Raw genomic sequence first — 20,245 nt, 5'->3', positions numbered from 1 at the left:
GGCCCCCCCCCCCCCCGCCCCCAAATGCACAAATTTTTGTGCACCGAGCCTCTAGTCTATATATATAAAAGCCTAAGCAACTGGACAGTGGTCAAAGCGCTCCCACAGCAGGAGCACCACTCAGCTGACGGGCCCCAGACACTGCCCCAGCCCATGACACTCCCTGTGTGCCTGAACGGCAGGTGCAGCGAGGCCAGTATGAGCAGGAGTGGCGCAGCGCCAGCCCGGGCTTGGGCTCCTCCCCGGCACCTGCTGCTAACCGCACTACTTCGTGCTGTGTGGTATCGACGTGGACAGAGAGCCCAACGAGCTGGCAGGTAAGGCTGGGCTGCGGCGGCACAGAGGTCCACTGATCCCCACAGGCCAGGCCAAGGGACCCCACTGATGCACGAATCTGTGCACCAGGCCTCTAGTATCTATACTAATAAAAGAGTAATATGCTAATTAGACAGGGAGACCTTCCAGACATCCTTCCAGACAAAGCCATGGTGGCAGGGCGGAGGCAGAGGCAGTTAGGGGTGATCAGGCCAGGAAGGGAGGGCAGTTGGGGGCGAGCAGGCCCTCAGTGGGGGGCAGTTGAGGGGGCGATCAGGCCGGCGGCGGGGGGGTGGGCAGCTGGGGGCGAGCAGGCTTGCAAGGGGGGCAGTTAGGGGCAAGCAGGCCAGCAGGCAGAGTGGTTAGGGGCAATCAGGCAAGCAGGCAGGTGAGCGGTTAGGAGCCAGCGGTCCCGGATTGCGAGAGGGATGTCTGACTGCAGGTAGTCGGACATCCCCTGAGGGGGTCCCAGATTGGAGAGGGTGCAGACCAGGCTGAGGGACACCCTCCCCCTGTCCCCGTGCATGAATTTCGTGCACCGGGCCACTAGTTTTTTTTATAAGCATCAAAAGGTGTCGTTTTAGTATCTTAAAATATAAAATTTGTCTTATCACTTAACACATTACTAAAGATACCATGTTACATTAAAATTGTTTTCATATTTTTATAACTATTGATTCACGAGACTGCTAAAAGATCCATGGCACAACACTCACCTAAAGCTACTGGCAACAGACAACTCTGAATCCTTGATGAGTCTTTAAAGAATATCTGCAGGCATCAAGATAAAGAATGAACTAACTCCTGGTAAGAATGGATTAATAATTTAGACTTCTTCTAAAAGCTAAAAAAAAAAAAAAAAAAAAAAAAAAAACTAATCTAAAAGAATACCGCTAACAAAAACTATCAGGAACACCAAGGTTTCTTACTGGAATGGCTAATTCCAAGTCAGAGGCTGGAACACCTTGTCATACCAGAAGCCAGGAAATTATCAAAGCCAGGAAGACAACACTGGAGTTGTGTCAAAGAGACAAAGGGGATTGTTTTACACTATTTTCATGACATTTTATGATTAACAACTTCCACAACATAAATGTGAACGCACACATACTGACATATCCACCACAACTATGCTTGAAAGCATCAAAGAGCTTGAAGATAGAACTCACAAAGGCACAATCTAGGGAAGTAAGCCCCACATTTAGAACCATGTTTATCCCTGAGAGCAACTGGCAAGTGTTATGGAACAGCTGAAAGGCTGACAGCTTTACAAGGTGAGGGACCAAAGCCCAGAACCCAGGGACTACCAAAGGAAGGAGAGGGCTGGTGGACCCATGTCACGTGAGCTGGAATCCTAAATTGTTCTCAGGAGCTGAAGGAATGGAAAGAAACCAGGTAAGAACTGCAGCCAGCCACTACTCCTCTTTACCCTGGAACTGACCCCAGACTGTGCACTCCCTCAGATGCCTGGCAGAAGCAAGCACAAATCCTGTCTAGAAAAAATCATCCTAGACCCCAATAATTTCAAATTATTTAAAAAATGTAATCTACTGCATGTGCACACATGCACACACATGCAATCCAGCTGGCTAATCTTGTTAAATGTTAGTGAACAAAGAAAAATCAGAAGAAAATACCCAGAATGAAGCATGGAGAAGGTAAGAGACTGGGAAGGTCTAATACATTAAAATGAACACTCAGACATTTCCACAGGTTCAGTAGGACTTATAAACACAAAATATAAATAAAAATATGTAACTAGACACATCACAATAAAACAGTTGAAAACTAAAGACAAAAAAAAATCATAAACACCTGAAATAAAAAAGACAAATTCCACCCATGAGAGCAAATATTTATATTTTGGAGGGAGGATAAAATAAGTTTTATTTTAAACAGAGAAAAAAGGAGGAGGCTAGGTCACCGTGTAAAAATACCTGTTCACAGGCCGACTCAGGAGTCAGTTGCACACATGGTCACTTAGTCTTGGGATTCTGTGTGTTTCCAAAGGTGGGGGTTGTCTCCAAGTTTTGAGGGGCCAAATTCTGACTCCGCCTTCTGGTTGGGGCCTTGTTAAGACTTCCAGGACCACCACAGGGGTTTCCTGCCATTAACAGTTTCCTTTGATCCTGCCAGGAGGTGGGGAGGGGGAGGGGCTGGGGCTCTGGTGAGAGGATGTCAACTCCTACTTCCTCACTCCACTTGGAGGATCCCCTCCCCACCCCCAACTTCTTTCTATCCTGCCTCATTCCCTACCGAGAGACTTCCATCCCTCAAATCTTTCAGGGGTGATGAGGGAAGAGGGTTTGTCTTCAGTAACTGCTTCTTGCTGACAAGAGCTGTGGTCCCTGCCTATGTAGGCTATGGAAGTCTCTCTCCCTGCCTGATCTAGGGGAGACAAGGGAAAGGAAGTTGGGGCACAGCGCTGATGTTATTGGCTGGGCCCTCTAAGTCAGGGATGGGTCCAAAGCCTTGAAGCATCATTATCTTGACATGGAATTGTTGTATCCAACAGTAATGGTGGTGGCTAGACACTCTGATGGTGGGTTTACTCCATTCAGACTCAACTCCACACCTAGAACAGTGACAAGAAAAGGGACCTAGAAAGGAAAGTGAAGACCCACGGCTGGCTCACCACGGAAGTATGTTACGAGTCCACTTCCATGTCAGGAACTTCCGCTTGTCCTTCACTCGCCCAGGAAAACTCTCAAGGATGAATGGGAGTGAGAATAAAGCAAGTTTTATTCAAGTAGAGAAAGAGAAGGAGGCCACTGAGCAGGCACCTCTGTGAAATAAGCGAAAAGTACATGTCTGAGTGGACAGAGACTAACTCAAGAATGAGTTGCACCATGGGAACAAATATTAAACTGACTTACAGAAAGAATGGAAGCTGAAAATGTAATTCAATGAACTCTTTCAGTGCCTCAGGAGAAAGCTGACAAGTTAGGATCCTATACAATCAAAAACATCCTTCAAAAGGAAGGTCAATTTGAGACATATTTAGACTAACATACACTCAAGAGAATTCACTATCAGCAGTAACAACAGGTGGGAAACAAAGTGTTCTTCAGGGAGGAAAAAATGTTCAAAGATGAAGGGGTTGGAATTATAGCAAGGAATGAAGAGCAATGAAGAGGGTAAATCAAACAAGCTATTGACTGCACAAATTAATAATACCTTAAGATAAAATATACAGAAAATTATAACAGCACAACATTAGTGAAAATGAGATAGAGTTTAAGTGCCAAAGAAAGGGGGAAAGAACCAAGTATTAGATTCTGGGAGGTCAAAGATGCACGTTTTAAGTAACTTCCAAATTAACAAGGGAAAAAATAATAAAAATTAGCACCCAAAGGACAGGAAAAGCCACATAAAACAGGTACACTAAACAGAAAGCACTTACTAAGCTAACAGATTAAACCCAACTATGTCCATTATCTTGTTAAATGTTGTCAACAGACCAACTGTCCCAATTTTAAGAAATATTATCAGACAAAATTTTAAAAATTCCAACTGTTGACAACAGAATTATCTAAACATAAGCACAAAGACAGATTGAAAATAAAGGGTACAAAAATATATACACTGCACATAACCTAAGATAATGCAGCCACATGAATATTAAGATTAAAAAAAAACTTGCCCTAGCCAGTTTGGCTCAGTGGATAGAGCGTAGGCCTGAGGACTGAAGGGTCCCAGGTTCAATTCCAGTCAAGCCCTGGTCCAGCTCCTGATAGAGGCAACCAACCAATGTGTTTCTCTCACATTGATATTTCTCTGTCTTCCACTTTCTCTTAAAAAATTTAAAAAAAAATCAATGGAAAAATATCCTCAGGTGATTTTTAAAAAAAAGATAAAATTTTACTTCTAATGATACTTTTGCCTTAAGGAGGAATACAATGACTTTAAGTCCTTTAATTTATTTTTAGAGAGAGGAAGAGGGAGAGGGGGGGAGAGAAACATCGATCTGTTGCCTCCCATCCCACAACCTGGACATGGGCCCTGAGCACGTGCCCTGACCAGGAATCAAACCAGCCACCTTTCAGTGCACAGGATGACATTCAACCAAATGAGCCACACTAGCCAGGACAAATGGAATTATTTTAAAAAACAGAATTGACGAGAAAGATATGTCATTCTAAGCACGTATGCACCTAATAGCATAACCTCAAAATATATAAAGCAGCAATTACCAGAACTAAGAATATTAATACATTTATCTTGGTAATCAATACAAGCAGCAGACCAAAAGGGAAAAAAAAGTTTAAGGATGTGGAAGAATTTAACATGATTAGTCAAGTTGAACTAATTGACAATCGCATCTGCCCTGGCCAGGTACCTCAGCTGGTTAGAGCCTCACCCTGATATGCCAAGGTTGCATATCTGATCCCCATTCAGGGCATATACAAAAATCAACCAATGAAATGCATAAATAAGTGGAACAACACCCAGGCCAGTGTGGCTCAGGTGGTTAGAGCATCGTCCCATGCACCAAAAGGTTGCTAGTTTGATCCCTGGTCAGGTAATCTATGTGTTTCTCTCTCGCACCAATGTTCCTTTCTCTCTCTCTCTCTCTCTCTCTCTCTCTCTCTCTCTTTCTCTCCCCCCCCTCTAAAAACCTAAATAAATGGAACAACAAAGCCCTCTCTCTCTCTTTCAAATCAATCAATAAAAATAATAATAAGACACTACTGCATCCACATTCTTTCCAAGGATACACAGGACATTTACAAAAATTGATCATCTCTTTGGTCATAAGCTTTAAAAAATATCATGAACTTTAATTAAACAGTGTTCTGATCACAGTGGAATTTAGAAATCAATAAAAAAATAAACAGGCAAACAAGAGAGGATTCTTAGAGCAGCAAAGCTATTCTGTATTTTACTACAATGGTGAGTACACACTATGTATTTGTAAAAACCCATTGAATATACACACTTAAAGTGAACCCTAATGTAAACCATGGATTTGGGATAATAATGATGTGTCAATGTAGGTCCATTGATTTTAACAAATGTATAATGTGGTGCAGGACATGGGAGGCTGTGCCCGTGTGGGGTCAGGGAGTACAGGAAAACTTATACTTTTTGTCCAATTTTGTTGAGACCCTAAAACTGCTCTGAAACATAAAGTCTTAAATTATTTTTAAGGTTTATCTAAGTTAATAAGTATACAATGGTTACAAACAACCCCAGAAATTTTAGTTACTTGAAACAAATTCCCACTCCCTTCTTCCCGTGCTCTCCCCCGCCCTCCTTTTTTCTCCCTCTGTCCTTCCTCTCTCCTCCCTCCGCTCTTGGTAAAGGACCCGCACTGCAGGAAGCTCCATCACTGGCAGGAGGAAGATGTGGCAAATCTCACTATTGCTCCTAGAAGTTTGTGTGACAAGTCTTTTCTGCTCACATCACTGGCTAAGACAAATCACATGGCCACACTCAATTTAGGAGGCAGGAACCAGAGTAAGATTCTACTAACCACCCACTGGGATGACTAAAATTAAAAGGACTAACAATGCCAACTATTGATGAGGGTATGGAGCCACAATAATGTATTCACTGTAGCAGAAATTGGTATGTCTACTTTGGAAAAGTCTGGTACTATCTATGAAGACTAAACACGGGCATAATGTGACCCAGCAATTCTACACAACAGAAAAGCATGCCAGAAACATGTGCCTGAATATATTCACAGCAAGCCCAGTCCACTCACTTAAGTCCCATACCAGCATGAAAATGGAAATGAGGTGAGCCCCTTAGACCAGTGGTCGCCAACTGGTGGTCCACCGACCAATGCTAGTTTGTGAGGTCTGAAAAGTTGGCGACCGCTGCCTTAGACCACCTACCATGCGAGCTTAAGTGAACGACACAGCTGCTCTGCTGAATCCATCACCATCCTCCCCCTAGACCAGTGGTTCTCAACCTTCCTAATGCCGCGACCCTTTCATACAGTTCCTCATGTTGTGGTGACCCCAATTTCATTGTTACAAATTGAACATAATTAAAGCATAGTGATTAATCACAAAAACAATGTAATTATATATGTGTTTTCCGATGGTCTTAGGCGACCCCTGTGAAAGGTCGTTCGACCCCCAAAGGGGTCGCGATCCACAGGTTGAGAACCGCTGCCCTAGACCATGCATCCCTTACACACACTTTCTAGTAGGAGAGATGCTAAAGCAAGATACGGGGATACCTCTGACCCAACTTTGGCTGAAGGACTCCTCACTGGCCTTGCTTAAACTTTCTCAGAACTGTACTGTAGCCCTAGCCGATTTGGCTCAGTGGATAGAGCGTCATCCTACGGACTGAGGGGTCCTGGGTTCGATTCCAGTCAAGGGCACATGCCCAAGTTATGGGCTCGATCCCCAGTGTGGGGAGTGCAGGAGGCAGTTGATAGATGATTCTGTCTCATCACTGATGTTTCAATCTTTCTCTCCCTTCCTCTCTGAAATAAATAAAAAAATAAAAAGAACTGCACTGTGGTCATAAGACTTTTCCCACCAGACGTTCTCTCCATCCCTTCCTCCTGCACATGCATCAAACCTGGCCTCAAGCCCTAGCTGGTTTTGCTCAGTGGATAAGTGCGTCGGCCTGGGGACTGAAGGGTCCCGGGTTCAATTCCTGTCAAGGGCACATGTCTGGGTTTCGGGCTTGATCCCCAGTAGGGGTCATGCCGGAGGCAGCCAATCAATGGTTCTTTGATGTTTCCATCTCTCTCTCCCTCTCCCTTCCTCTCTGAAATCAATAAATTAAAAAAAAAAAAAAAAGCCTGGCCTCACCTCCCTCAATACAGCTAAATCTAATCCCAACTTGCCATCTTTTTGTTTTAGGGGGACCTGAACTAACAGTCTCAACCTGGAAACAAGCTAATACTTAACAGGAGAATGAGTACCCATGAGTAATATGTGAATAAATCATACATGAATAGAGAGACGACAACTGTGACCACATGAATAAAATGCATGATGAAATATGTGGTAGTTCCACAGCTGGTGTGTCACACACCATAAATGTGTCACTACGTCTGTACTTACAATATATTTCACATTTTTTTGAACGTTAAAAGAAAATACAGGACTGAAGTCAACAGTCCCCAACCCAAAGGTGAATTTACTATGTTAACTCAAATTAAGAAGCTATTTGAAGCTAAAGTGTTACTTTCTTACACAGAGCCCTCCTCCCCCTTTCTCCATCAGTCCCATCCCCCAGAGGTAACCACTAGTAAGACTCCTACGAATCTAATAAAATATTATTGTGCAAATATTTAAAGCATACTACAAGTACACGAACATCTTAAAACACACATATGCATGCATACAAGACAATATACAGTGCTGTACAACTTGCTTCTCATACTAAATGTTGTTTTTGATGCAGTGTAGTGAATTTAGAATGGGTATAAAGATCATTTATTTTATCCTGTTAACCCCAATACTCTTAAACATACATATTTGCATATTTGTACAAATGCATCTATACAATCAATTCCTAGCAGTGGAATTGCTAGGCCAAATAGAGTATGTGCATTTTAAATTAAGTATATATAGTGAAGTCACTTTCCAAAAATGTTCTACCAAATTATAGTCCCACCAATGACATGAATTATTTAAAGGCCATATAGTGCCCTGGCCTAGTGGCTCAGTTGAAGCATCATCCCATACACCAAAGGCTGCAGATTTGATTCCCAGTCAGGGCACATACCTAGCTAGGTTGCAGGTTAGATCCCTAGTTGGGGTGCATACAGGAGACAATAAATTGGTGTCGTTCTCTCATTGATGTTTCTCTTTCTCCCTTCCTCTCTCTCTAAAATCAATAAACATACCCTCGGTCGAGGATTAAAAACATTAAAATTAAAAATAAAACCCAGCTGATGTGGATTGAGTGTCGTTCCATGTACCAAGAGGTCACCAGTTTGATTCCAGGTCAGGGCACAAGCCCAGGTTTCAGGCTAGGTCCCTGGTAGTGGGTGATGCTTCTTGCTCATCAATGTTTCTATCTCTCTCTCTAAAATCAACAAAAACATATTTAAAAAATAATAATAAATGCCATGGCCCTGGATGGTGTGGCTCAGTTGATGGGACACTGTCCCATGTACTGAAAGATTGCCAGTTTGATTCCTGATCAGACCACATGCCCGTGAGCTCAATCTCTGGTAGGGGTCATGCAGATGTTTCTTCTCTGTCCCCCCCTCTCCTTTTCTCTCTCTCTAAAAATCAATAAAAATACTTAAAGAAATAAAGGCCATGTATTTTAGGTGAACCTTACTTCGTCAATAATATTCCAAAAATTGTGAAAAATAATTACAAATGGGAAGTATATGAGATTACATTTATTTTTTTACTGTGTCAATTTAAAGGAAAACTTTAAACACCAGAGTAAACAAGAAAATTACCAAGTTGTAACCCAGAGATTAATTCTAAATAAAAAAGTGACCTGCCACCCTAGGATCCAACTATCCCCACTGCACTTACCTTCAGCAGTTCAGTCCAGCTAATTCCCGCTGTGATTTCTGCCCTACAGAAAACAGTGACCAGTGCTCTCAAGAAAACTGAGCTCTGGCCATGGACAGTGTGGCTCAGTTGGTTGGACACAATTCAGTGCACAAAAAGGTTGCTGATTTCCTTCTAGTCAGGGCACATGCCCAGATTGTGCGCTCGATCCCCAACAGGGTGCATGCAGGAGGCAAACAATCAATATTCTGTTCTCACATCAGTTTCTCTCTCTAAAAAAGAAAATCAATCAAAATATTTAAAAAAAAAAAAAAAAGAAGAATACTGGCCCTAACCAGTTTGGCTCAGTGGATAGAGTGTCGGCCTGCGGACTGAAGGGTCCCGGGTTCAATTCTGGTCAAGGGCATGTACCTTGGGTGCGGGCACATCCCCAGTAGGGAGAGTGCATGAGGCAGCTGATCGATGCTTCTCTCTCATCAATGTAACTAACTCTCTATCCCTCTCCCTCCCCCTTCCTCTCTGTAAAAAATCAATAATATATATATTAAAAAAAAAAAAAAAGAATACTGGACTCCCCTCACAAATGTCTCATAGCTGTGGGATAAGGCATGAGCATTGAATCGCCCAGGGTGGGCAAGCAGGTCTTTCATGACAAATAAACTCCAACACTCCAGTCTCCCTAAATTTATGAACCCTTCCTCTATGGTACACCAAGGTAGTTCTAGCAGCTCAACTCTGCTTAATTAGCACAGGTTACATTTTGAGAGGTTTCAGGTGCAACAGGGGACCTTTGTAACCCCTCAAGCTACAACACTGAATGCAGAATCTCTGCTTATAGGCCCATATCAATAAATTCAGTCTAACCCAACTTTAACTCCTTCCACCATTATCCTACATCCTTAACATTCATTCCCAAACATATTCTCCAGGTTCCTAACTATATAGTGGCAAACCAGACAACCTTTTAGAAGGTAGCACACCTCCTGGGTCATATTTTGCAACTCACCTTTTTTTTCTCAAACCTTTATTGTTGAGGGTATTACAGATGTCCCCCTTATTACTCCCAATGCCCTCCTTCACCTGGTTCGTGCCCCACCCCAGGCCTTCACCACCCTATTGTCTGTGTCCATAGGTAATGCATATATGCATGTAAGATCTTTGGCTAATCTCTTCCCCATCCCCGCTTCCCTCTGAGATTCATCAGTCTACTCCATGTTTCCATACCTGATTCTATTTTATTCACCAGTTTATTTATCATGGTATACAGGTTTGCTGGTGATGAATTCCTTTAGCTTTTTCTTGTCTGCGAAGCTCTTTAGCTGATAGCTTTGCTGGGTAGAGTAATCTTGGTTGTAGGTTCCTGCTTTTCATCACTTTAAATATTTCTTGCCACTCCCTTCTGGCATGCATAGTTTCGGTTGAGAAATCAACTGACAGTCATATGGGTGCTCCTTTGTAGGTAACTAACTGCTTTTCTCTTGCTGCTTTTAAGATTCTCTGTCTTTAATCCTTGGTATTTTAATTATGATGTGTCTTGGTATGGGCCTCTTTGGGTTCCTCTTGTTTGGGACTCTGCATTTCCTGGACTTATAAGAAAGTTTTCTGTCATTACTTCTTCAAATAGGTTTTCAGTATCTTTCTCTCTCTCTTCTCATTCTGGCACCCCCATGATGCTAATGTTGATATGCTTAAAGTTGTCCCAGAAGCTCCTTACACTATCTTCATATTTTTTTATTTTTTGCTCTTCCGATTGGGTGTTTTCTGCTTCCTCATTCCAAATCATTGATTTGATTCTCAGAATCCTCTACTGTTGAATCCCTGTAAATAATTCTTAATTTCAGTTAGTGTGTGCTTAATTTCTGACTGATCCCTTTTCATGTCTTTGATGTTCTCACTAAGGTTCTTGAAATTCTAAGATACTTCAAAGTCTCACTAAGTCCCTTGAAGGTCTCATGAGTAACCGTGTAACAATGGCTAAATCTGTACCCAGTAGTTTGCTTGCTTCCATTTCTTTCATTTGACATGTTTATCTCCACATTTTGGATGCTTCCCTGTGTTTGTTTCTATGTATTAGGTAGAGCAACCTTATCCGTTAGGTATCCTGTAGGATCCAGTGGCTCAGCCTCTAGGTGTGCCCCTGTGTGGGCTGTGTGCACCGTCTTGTTGTAGTTGAGCCTTGATTGCTGTTGGTGTCACCGGGAGGAATTGACCTCCAGGCCAATTGGCTGTGAGGACCAACTGGGACTACAGTGGGAGAGCAGCTGTGCAGGAGACACTCTTATGGATCAGGACTTGGTTCAGTGGGGCTTTGGTGCTCACTGAGTCTGCCCCTTGAGTGTGTCACTTGTAGATGTGTAGAGCTGTAATCTAGGATGGTCTGAAGCTGTCCACCGGGTGCACTGGCTCTGGTGCCTCCCAGGAGGTGCAGTCAGCCACTGCCTAGGGCCACCCAAAGGAGCTACAGAAAGGTCAGCAGATGGCTGCTTCTTGTATTGGGCTTGTGAAGTGCCCAGGCAAGGTCCAGCTATAAAGTAAGGCAGGCTGGTGCTAGTGTCAGGTCTTGGACCTTTTATTGATAGGTTTGGGGCACACTGATGCCAACTGCTGCTTGTTTGGGAGATTTTAGCAAAGTCTGAAGCCTGAGTCAGGACAGGCCACTCATATGGGAAAGTTCCTGCAAACAGCTTGAGTGAAGCTGCAAATTGGATGGGGCAGGTTCTGAGGGAATCACTAGGGTAGAGAGACAAGTGTGAGCCAGGCTGACAGAAACTTGGATATGGCTGCCAGTCAGCTCTGCAATGACCCCTGCGAGGATCCCCATATGGGAGAAAGCCGCCCTGAGTCCTACTCAGATGTCATACAGTCCAGTTCCTCCCCATACATCCCTGGGTTTCCCAAAAGCTGCTTAGAGCTGGAACTCAGAGGGATCGAGTCCTAATAAGTTCGTGGACCAGCCCTTTAAGAGGAACACCTGGGCCTCCAACAGCCTCTGTTTCACTCGGCCACAATCCCCACTGGTTTTTACAGCCCAAAGTTATAGGGACTTCTCTTCCCAGCTCTGGAACCCTGGGCTGGGGCTCTGGTGTGGGACTGGGACCTCTTGCCCCTCAGGGGGGCTCTGCAACAGAGATATCCCTCCTGATTAAAATATGGCACACGTGGGTGTTGTACCAGCCCATTCTGAATCTCCACACCTCCTACCAGTCTTGATGTACTTTCTTCTTTACTTCTCTAGTTGTAGGATTTCCATTCAGCCAGCTTTCAGGTGATTCTGAATGATGTTTCTTTTGTATTTTAGTAGTAATTTTGATGTGGTTGTGGGAGGTGATGAGTACTGGCATTTACTTACCATCTTCATCCTCCACTGCACTTCACACTTTGAAATCTGCTTGGACTATCCTAGGAGAGGCCAATTACAGGTTTTTCAGGGAATGGAGATTAAGTTCCTCAGACACCAAATGTAAAGACTTGCTATTGGCAAAGGTAGTCCAGCAGAATTTAGGGTTTCAAGGTCTCCAGGTTAATCAGAATATGACCATATGCTCTTAATTCAATTTTCAGGATCCCATTCCTTACCAATCAATACTTTCACTTACAAATTGGGAGTTCAATTTGTACTTTTAGGGCAGACACAGAAACTCACTTTATGTAGAACCTGAGTTGGGAATTTAAAACCCGAACTCATCATTTTGCTTTGTAATGTTTTAACTTAGCTGAATCACATTCCCCAGAATTTCCTCTCCTGTTTATTTCTGGTTTGGGCAGGCTACAAGAGAGAGTCTTGTGCAGCAGGCAGAGGGCACAAGGCAAAGGGGCACCTACTGATCTTCCAAATCGACCTCACTGATTCAAGGCATGATTGGGCCTGCATCAGCTGCAGCACCTTCTTGTACCTTCCCTTCCCTGAGCTCCTCTGCCTCCTGGGCCAAGTGTGTGTAGTTAGCTCCATGATAAGGGTCCAGCTCTTGTAGGTCACCCACACAACCAAGGTCACAGACAACAGAACTAACACAGCTTTCAATCTGGCCTGCTGTGACCTCTAGCTTGTTCATATTCTCTTCCCCACTACACATCCATCTTCCATTCCCAAATTCTTGCTCTGTGAACATCAAAGTCCAGCATCAGCCATATAGATAACAGCCTCATTGTCTATAAGCTGCTCCGTCAGCTCCTACACCTTGTTAACTTGGGTCCCTAATAACCACCGACTGAGAGACCTCTGTGCAGAAGACCAGACATAAACACACAGCCTCCACCTTCCCTTGGACAATTCTAGTTACTGTCCAAGGGGTTTGAGCACTCACAAACCAGGCATTGAGCAAAGTAGTATAAAATAATTATGAGCAAAAACAGGAACAGTCTCTGCTTTCATTAACCTCAGCCTTTTTTGGAAAATAAAAACTCGCCCTAGCTGGTTTGGTTCAATGGATAGAGCGTTGGCCTGCAGACTGAAGGGTTCCAGTCAAGGGCACATGTGTGGGCTCGATCCCCAGTAGGGGTTGTGCAGGAGGCAGCCAATCAATGATTCTGTCTCATCACTGATGTTTCTATCTCCCTCTCCCTTACTCTCTGAAATCAATAAATATATATATATATATAAAAGAAAAATTCATAAATTAGGTAAACTAATGTAGCACTATAAATTTGATAAGCATCAGGGAGAATAGCAACGTCTCTAATAGGAGGCCAGACTTCCTCCTATTGGTCAAAAAAATCTTCAGCAAATGGATGGCTGTTTTAGTGGGTATGAGGGTTTCCTGGACTATTGTCTCTACCTTTATTGGACAAATGTACAAACTTACACAGAAAAACTTCATGCAAAAGCTATGTTTGAGACAAGCTCTAAAGACTAGGAATAATGAAACAAGGACAGAAAAGCATTTCAGGCAGGGGAAAAGAACAAGTGCCACACTCCCTGGTGGAGATGATGGGCACAGGAACTAGCAGGACTAGCACCGCTACAGCTAGAAAAGCAAGGGGAGATGTGGTGTGCAGTGAGGCAGAAGTCCCAAAGCCCTTGAGGCCATGTGATGTAGTTCTGTCTTTAAAGCAATAGGAAGCCACTGAGAGTTTTAAGTAAAAGGGTGACATAATGAGATGTTCTTTTAAATATAATTTTTGACATTACCAGAATTACAAACATATTGATTGACTTATTACCCCAAAATCAATCTTAAAGCTATTTTTGCACAAATACAAAACAATATATCCACAAAGTATTCACTGAAACGATAGAATATAAACAACCCAACTGTTCATCATTAGGAGACAAAGTACAAGCACAAAAGAAAAAAAAAAGAGCTCATATGAAGTCATCTACAGAATACATTAAGTAAAAAGGAAGAAACAGTGAACACAGAGTTCTAGACTTTAAGAAAGGAAGAGAAATAAAAAATACATGTATAAACTTATATTTGCAAAAACCAGAAACTAATAAAAATGGGGCAGGAGGGGAACAGGTACAAAGGACAGGAATGGGAAGCTGTAAACATACCTTTGTAATACAGCCTTAACTTCTAAACCACATAAATGTTTACATACTAAATACATTACATAAATTAAAACAATCCTTAAACATTAAGAATTTCATGCAAATAAACCAAATAATCAAATCAGTAACATAATCAGAGAGAAAATACTTTAAAATGATTTTGTAATTCAGAATGTCAACTATACATCCTTATGTGGATAAGTTTTAGGAACAAAAATAACTAATAAAATATAAACCTACAATCATTTTTATTAGTGTTTTCAAACTACTATATTTATATTGTAGGGAAAAGAAAAGTAACTAATATTGCTAAAAATGTAAATTTTTCAATGGTATGAAATGGAAATATCCATAAAATCAAAATGTATCTATCTCAAGTCTGTCCAGTGAAAACAAGGGCATCCCAGTAGCAATCAGGACGCATACCACTAGGTTCTGGTACCTAAATTCCACTCCAGATAAAAGAGGTTAAATGAATCAGCTGATAGCACTTTATCTGCTCAGTGTTTCTGGCTGTATTGGGTTTATTTGTGAGATTGGTGTAACAATAAAGTGAAATCTTCCCCTCTGAAAAAATAAAAAAGAATCAGCTAACAGGTACTGGGCAGGAAAAACACAAAACGTGTCTCAGACACCTTGTGTCAGGAGCAAGAAACAGTTCAAAGATGAATGGAGCTGCATCCAAGGCAGGAAAACTACCCTGAAAGGACACCACCATACCCAAGTTAAGACAAACTGAAGAAAAAGAGTGATTACTACTTGGTTAAACGCACTGGATCCACACACAAAAACAGGTGCTACAGTGATGCTCAAAAGATAAAGAGCAAAAAGAAACACAACCAACTAACCCAGTGGATCTCAACCTTGGGTGCACATTAGAATCACCTGGGAATCTTTTTAAAATCCTGATTTTTGGGCCTCATCCTCCGGAAATTCTGTTTCTTTGTTACTAATGTTGTGGCCCCACCCCATAACAAAGAAACAGAATTTCCGGAGGATGAGGCCCAAAAATCAGGATTTTAAAAAGATTCCCAGGTGATTCTAATGTGCAGCCAAGGTTGAGAACCACTGAACTAACCCATACGCAGTCAAAAGGATATTGTTATCACTTCTGTCAGGATATACAGACAGATATAAAGATCATATATACAACATATAGACCAGGCGTGGGCAACCTTTTTGTGAGTGCATGCCAAAACCAGCAAAATCTCTGACTCAAAATTCTTCTGCGTGCCAACCCTAATTTTTTGAGAACATGTTACGCCTACTTGATATCTCTTAAGGTGTACGTATGTGAAGAACCTTGAAGAAATAATAAAATTCATTCGAGCGACAAAAACACAGTATATGATGATGAAAAATACATTTATTTTTTTAATGTATACATGTACACTGATAGTCCGACAGAAAACTTTATGACTCCGTTTGATATTATCAGTGGGACTTTTGCTGCTGCATCACTGATGACAGAGATTTTACATCAGGTTTATATTTCACGACCTTCAGAGATATGCACGAGCTACTACTTTCATCCGTCAGGCTACTCCTATTATGAGACTTAACAAAATTCATCACTGAGAACAAAGATTCACAAGCGTATGTGGATGAAACCAAAACACTGGTCGGATCTAGGAAGGCAGGGAGAGTTAAGGCAGAGGCATAGAAATTGCTCTTCCCCTCTCGTCAATCCATGTCTATGGTCTTTAAGATAACTTGTTATGTAAAATTATTTATCTAAGATGCACCTACACTGAATTTATCTGAAAAGCAAAAAAGTCGATATTAAGAAAAAAAATTGTAAATGGAAGATTTTAAGAGAGGGTTTCCCGTGCCAGCAAAAGTTACTGGCATGCCATATTTGGCACGCGTGCCAGGGGTTGCCCACCCCTGATATAGACCATTTACAAACATATAGATTATTTTCGGACAGATCAAGAAATTAAACCTAAATTATAAGAATATAACTATAAGCAAAGTGATCAACTTACTATAAACAAATGTAATTTTTTTTTAAAGTTGCTTTGCCTTTTAAAGACACTATTCCAACTTGAAAACATCTGAAATGGAATAAAATGCTTTACTAGTCTTTTCATTTTCACTCTCAACACTTTGATAAAATCATACCCATATTTTATCCAACATCTGAGTAAAGTAATACCCCCAAACGTCAACACATTTTCGACAGTCTAGTGATTCCAGACCAATTCCTCCTGCATCAAATGACTTCATCAGCCTTTCCCAATAGGCCAGACTCTGGAGACAAGATATCCTACACTCCAAGTCCTCCTCTCCACCTTCATGTTGTTCAATGCCTGTCCATGGTTTCCCCCACCTACAGGATAAGAACCAACTGCCTTATCGTGATATGTATAATTATTTAAAATCTGGCCCCAAATTCATTCCTAGAAACACGGGCTGTCCCAAACTACGGGTGGCATCAGCAGGGGTGAACATCATCATCATGATCAATACCCATAGGGCACTTACTATCCAAGACCCACTCCACTGAAATGTACACTTGAAGTAGGTGTCCCCATCCCATTCTACAAATAAACATAACATCCAAAGGAGTAAAAGTTAACGAGGGCCATGTTTTGGCTGGGATTCAAACCTAGGATTGTCTCAAAACTTTCTTCATGCCTTTTCTCCTGCTATCCCTTCCATCCTCTCCTACTCTGTATTCTGTAGAAGCATCACCTTCTCTTTTACAATACCCTCTGCATAAAATGTTCTCTTTATATACACGTGTATCTTCCCTACAGACTGTTAAGGTCTCTAAGGGCACAACTTTATTATGCCCATACATAACTTGTTCTGGAAAAGACTTTAGGGGAAGGCAGTCAACAATGTTTGGCTTCAGCTGCTTTTTTTTCAGGAATTGTAAACTCTACAGTCTATTTAATTTAATTCGCATAAAAGCCTTATATAACAGGTTTCATCCCAGTTTACAGATGAGGAATCACAAGTTCAAAAAGGAAAGGTGAGCCCTGGTCAGGTAGCTCAGTCGGTTAGAGCATAATATCAACACAAATTTTATTCCTCAACAAAGGTTGGGGGTTCAATGTCCAGTCAGGGCATATACAAAAAGCACCCAATGAATGTACACATAAGTAGAACAAATCGATGTCTATCTCTATCCTTAAAATCCATAAGTAAAAATAAAAATATTTTTTTTAAAAAAAAGGGCTATATGATGAATCAGCTATGTGACTTTGGACCAATGGGGCTGGATTTCAACCCAACTCTTCTGAGTTGAAAGGTCATTCTATCTCTATGTCCAACTCCAAAGCTCATCTCCTTTTCACAATACCATAATGTCTTCCAAACTGAACAAAATACTTGGACAAAATAATTGATTCCCGTCTCCCAATTTATTCTTATTCAAAGAGAGAAGAAAGAAAACACATTTAATTAAGCATCTAATAAGCATAAGGAAATATTTACATGAATATATATTAACTGCTTTCTCAGCAGTTAAAATCCTAACAGCTAAACCAAAGAAATACCAAACGGCATTATTTTTAATCTCTAAAATAATCCATATTAGTAACTTCAGAAACAACAGGATCTTTTTCATGTATTTCTAACATACCAAGGGGAAAAAAGTTAATTAAGGAATGCAGCCAGAAGTTGTAACTGTGCAATCAGGTAAGTAATCCAATAGTGAAAACACTGTAATTAAATTTCTTGTAGGTAAGACTTCAAATAATTCATTTCTCATCAATACAGTAAGAGCCAAATCTGATGCAAAGGCACACACAAACATCAACCTCTTACTTCAAAATTAAAGGAGAGGCAACATTATCTAAAATACACTGTAAGGACCCCCATGACCAACATTACCTAGATTTCAAGGGCATTAATAGATATTACACTAAAAACAAAACAAAAAGAGATGAGGCCAAATATGGAAAACACTATTGCACTATTTCTCACAGCCCAAATGTAAAAATGTGAATTGTGACCCTAGAACAGTGGTTCTCAACCTTCTGGCCCTTTAAATACAGTTCCTCATGCTGTGACCATCCATAAAATTATTTTCATTGCTACTTCATAACTGTAATGTTGCTACTGTTATGAATCGTAATGTAAATATCTGATATACAGGATAGTCTTAGGCGACCCCTGTGAAAGGGTCATTCGACCGCCAAAGGGGTCGCGACCCACAGGTTGAGAACCGCTGCCCTAGAAGGAAAGGGATAGCATTGTTTCCCAAACTTAGGTGACCAAGGAACCTTTTGTCTATCCTGTAATAGCTCCTAGAACTACAGATGCTCCTAAAGTTACAATGGGGTTATATCCCAATGAATCCATTGTAAGTTGAAAATATCATAAATCGGAAGTGCATTCAACACACCTAACCTACATCATCGCTTAGCCTAGCCCTAGCCTACCTGAAATGTGCACAGAACACTTACATTAGCCTACAGTAGGCCAATTATTTTTTTAGTATATTTTTATTCATTTCAGAGAGGAAGGGAGAGGAAGAGAGAAATAGAAACATCAATGATGAGAGAGAATCATTGATCGGCTGCCTCCTGCACACCCCCTACTGGGGATCAGCCTGCAACCCATGCATGTGCCCTGGACCGCAAACGAACCTGGGACCCTTCAGTCCACAGGCTGACGCTCTATCCACTGAGCCAAACCGGTAGGGCAGTAGGCCAATTATCTTGAGCTTCATCTTTCTCACCAGAAACCGGACACACAGATGGACACACACATGTTTTATAGACATGATGGAATGCAAAAACCCAAAACAAGGTTCCAAAAACACTGCCAACATAGTTCACTGTAGAGTATTGATGTGATCAGGTGCCTGCCTGGGAGCTGTGGCTCACTAGCCCAGAACAACTCAAAATTCAAAATTTGAAATCCGGTTTCTATTGAACAGGAATTGCTTTCACGTCATTGTAAAATCAAAAAATCATAAATTGGGAACAATCTGTACAGTCACAAAGAATTCACCTTAAGTAACACTGCTTCGGATAGTCCAGAACTAAGTAAATACTGTATTCTGAACTGGTAATTAAAGGTATGGTTAGAAACAGTACTAGGGAAATTCTCGGGATCATCAAAAGTCTTTTTTAAAAATCCTAAATTGAACGTAAATTGATGACCAGAGACACTCTTTCCTTATCCACTTCACAATATTTTAACAGTGACTATTTCTCTACTCAAAATATTAGAAATAAAGAAATTCTATTTTATTCCTCACAAGAAACTGATGTCTACTACTGATAATTCTGGCATTTTGTGCAACCTTTACATATATTATCAGCCCGATAATAAACGTTCTGTAAATTAGTAGCTACTACAATTTTTTGGCGTTTGCCCATTAACTAGAAGGGAGCTGGAGGTCTCATTTCACTTAAGCCCCATCTGTAATTTCGCAACCAAAGTTCATAACCTCTTAAGAGTGTTCACAAACTCCATCTGTCCCTAGTATTCATCCCCAAGTATAGGTTTAATTTTCACTTCCTAACAAAGCTATGTAGAAAACAGTTACTGTGTTCTCCCTTTACAACGCTTCTTCCAGAAAATTCCAGCAGAAGTTATATAGGTTATTACCATACCTGTAGGTATGCCTACTCAAGTCACGTTAAGCAATGTAAGCCTTTAAAACACTGAAATGTTTATCTCGAGTTGCTTTGTGACGTATATGTAAAATAATCCGCACTTGCCACTTCAACATGCAGGAAAAACCCTCTCCAAAACCCGGAATCCGAACCCCAAATCAAAGACAGCAAATTGGCACAAAACAGCTGCAGAAACAGATCTGGGATGCCCATGTCCAGGCATCACCGCGGAGACCGTCACTAAAACCCGGTCTCCTTACAGAAAAAGGGGTCGCCCCTCCCTCCCCCGGAGAGGCAGGCGGACCCGAACCCACGGCGCAGCGCAGTGTCCGCGTCACGGGAGGCTTCCCCAAACGCTGCGGAATGCGCTCAAGGTCATCGTGAGGAGGTGTCGGCGGGTGCGAGTGCAC

At 41.6% G+C, this 20,245-nt stretch overlaps 1 protein-coding gene across 1 annotated transcript in view; it reads right to left on the bottom strand.

The window, feature by feature from the left end:
* SPIN1 (spindlin 1) overlaps positions 1-1,053 on the bottom strand; it is a 90,925-nt gene extending 89,872 nt beyond the window's left edge. Inside the window, exon 1 of the mRNA XM_014530690.1 lies at positions 1,032-1,053. The gene's annotated coding sequence lies outside the window, so the exon portion shown is untranslated. The remainder of the gene's footprint in view (positions 1-1,031) is intronic.
* Positions 1,054-20,245: the final 19,192 nt, after the last annotated feature.

This window comes from Myotis brandtii, unplaced genomic scaffold, assembly GCF_000412655.1.
Source record: "Myotis brandtii unplaced genomic scaffold, ASM41265v1 scaffold760, whole genome shotgun sequence".
Taxonomy (NCBI): Eukaryota; Metazoa; Chordata; class Mammalia; order Chiroptera; family Vespertilionidae; genus Myotis; species Myotis brandtii.
The sequence above is the reverse complement of the archived record's forward strand: the minus strand, read 5'-3'. Positions and strand labels throughout refer to the sequence as shown.